This window comes from Brassica napus, chromosome C3 (assembly GCF_020379485.1).
Source record: "Brassica napus cultivar Da-Ae chromosome C3, Da-Ae, whole genome shotgun sequence".
Lineage (NCBI taxonomy): Eukaryota > Viridiplantae > Streptophyta > Magnoliopsida > Brassicales > Brassicaceae > Brassica > Brassica napus.
The window spans coordinates 27116406-27118877 of record NC_063446.1 but is presented as its reverse complement, the minus strand read 5'-3'; the positions used below and the strand labels follow the sequence as shown (position 1 = coordinate 27118877).

The 2472-nt window shown below is 37.9% G+C and overlaps 1 pseudogene; it reads right to left on the bottom strand.

Annotated features, from left to right (window-relative positions):
* Nucleotides 1-838: 838 nt before the first annotated feature.
* On the bottom strand, nt 839-2127 carry LOC106395499 (annotated as a pseudogene).
* Nucleotides 2128-2472: the final 345 nt, after the last annotated feature.

Genomic DNA, 2472 nt, shown 5'->3' with positions numbered 1-2472 from the left:
TTTATTTTAAATTATAATTTTATTAATAAATTAAATAATTTTAATTATTTTTTTAATTATATTTTTAAATTCTGTAAAATAATAAAAACAAAGTAAATTCGTAGCTAATGTACGACCTATTTACGTGGAAACTTTACGAGGAAATGACGAGAAAAAATAAACGAGTATTTTACGAGAAAACATTTACGAGGAAATGACGAGGAAAGATAAACGAGTATTTTACGAGGAAATACTTTCGTGGTAGTTACGTGTATTTTGCGAGGAAACACTTTCGAGGTATTTACGTGTAGTTTACGAGGAACACGTTTCGAGGTATTTACGAGGAAATATAGCGACCTCTTTACGTGGAATATTTACGTGGTCTTTAAGACGAAATGATGTACTTCGTCTTTACGACGAAATATTTTCTTCGCTAAGTTACGACGAATTGGCGAGGAAATATGTGTTACGACGGATGAGTAACGAGAAAACATGTTTCCTCGCTAATTTGTCGTAAAACCTCTTTTACGACGAACTCTCGAGGAAAACCGCCCTCGTTAAACTTATGTTTTCTTTTAGTGTTTCGTAAAGTTTTGAGGCGTCTAGAGCGTCAACTGCTTGGATTCAAGTACTCTCTTCACGACTTTCACATATCTCTGCTCCAAAGAATCAACGATCCTTCTCGGTACGGTTTCAAGCAAGGGAAAATGGCATGTTGTGGAAGCGGACCGTTAAGGGGAGTCGATACGTGTGGATTTAGAAATGGACCTTCTCAAGGTTATGAGTTATGCGAAAACTCTGGAGATTATTAATATGTAAGCTTTGGGTTTTTAATTCATGCTTAATTAAAGACAACTGATATAAAAGAGTTATATTAATCCTGGTACCAGCCCTAACACTTGACTAAAATAGGGTTAAAATAGGGGTAAGTTAAAACAAGGTTGGGTTTATATTACACAAAAGAGGGTTAGACCCTAACCTTATAATTAACATCCCTAGCGAGGGCTAACTTTGCCACAGAGTTTCTAAGCAAGGAACAAAACGAAACTAAATAGAATCCTTGGCGAGTACTTTGGAGTCAGATAGTACCGTGAGAGATCGAATTGTTCCTTGCATCATCTTCCACATTCTCATTACTTAAGTTGATGATCCCTACACTTCTTGTTCTCGGTCTCAACAGATTGGTCTGTAACTCCTCATCAGGACGTAGTACATATCGGCACACAGGACACGAGTTGTGAAGCTCAAGCCACGGTACTATACACTGTATGTGAAACTTGTGCTTACATGGCATCTCTTTAGCTTCACTTCCTTTCTCAAGGTCCTCCAAACAAACTGAACATATGTCAACGGCTCACATACTTTAACCGTTGGGAGATTCCCCACTGCTTCCTTTCGTGTTGGAAGAGTCCCTTCTCGCCTTATTTGATCGTTATCAGCTAGACTACGAAGCAAGTGGTCTAACTCCTCATCTGAGTTAGTCCCTTCACGAATGCCTCGAAGCAACTGCAATATTGAATCTACGCTTCTTCGTCTACTCCTAGTGATAGAATCAAGCTCCCTGTCTAATTCAATCTCTCGATCATGTTCTCTGTCTCGATGACGACGACGACGATTGTCAGCGATGTCATTTCCATCAACATCAGCATCAGCAATATTGACCTCATCATTATCCACACCAAACTCTGTCCTCCTAAACCTTCTACCGGATTCAATCTCTTCGCCCATTTCCTCAACGAACCCGCTTCCGCAATGAGAACATTTGATCTCAGCGTCAATGATAGGATTCACAGCTTGTGAACACACCGCCATTGCCTCTTCCTCCTCCATCTCCACTCAACTCTTGTCTCTCGTTTCTGAAACAACCACAAGAAGAACATAAGAAACAATAAAAACCCTACAAAGTTTCCATCTTTCATACGTTTAAAATCAGACAGGAAAGTCTTAAGAGATTTGTAACAAAATCAAGCTTCCTATGCAAACACAAAGTGATCTAGAGGAAAAATAACGAATACAACAAAACCATAACTTGTAAAAGTTTATTACTTTCTTCTTTAGATCTCCACCAAGAAGCTTCTCTTTATCTGCGAGTCTGCAGAAATGGTGAGAGACGAAGAAAAGAGGAAAATAAGACAAAGAAGAAAATATATATACCCAATCTAAAGCTCATTAACTTATAAGAGCATCCACATTGCAAGGACCAATTTTTGTGTCCTTAACTTAGTTTATTAATATTGTTAAGTTAAGATCAACGTTCAAGAAATTGCTAAGCACTGGTTAGGCACCTTATCAAGGATTAATGTTTAGCCGGGCGCCTAGACCGTTTTTTTCTTTTGAAAAAATTGTTTCGCTCAGACCCAATTTGCCGACTAGGCGGCGCCTAGCCCTATTTTTAGAACACTGGTTAAGATACATAGTTAAGGACAATAGCTAAAATTAAGATTATTGGTAGGACCATTTTAAGTCTCTTAGTTAATTAATTTTTTTTAATAG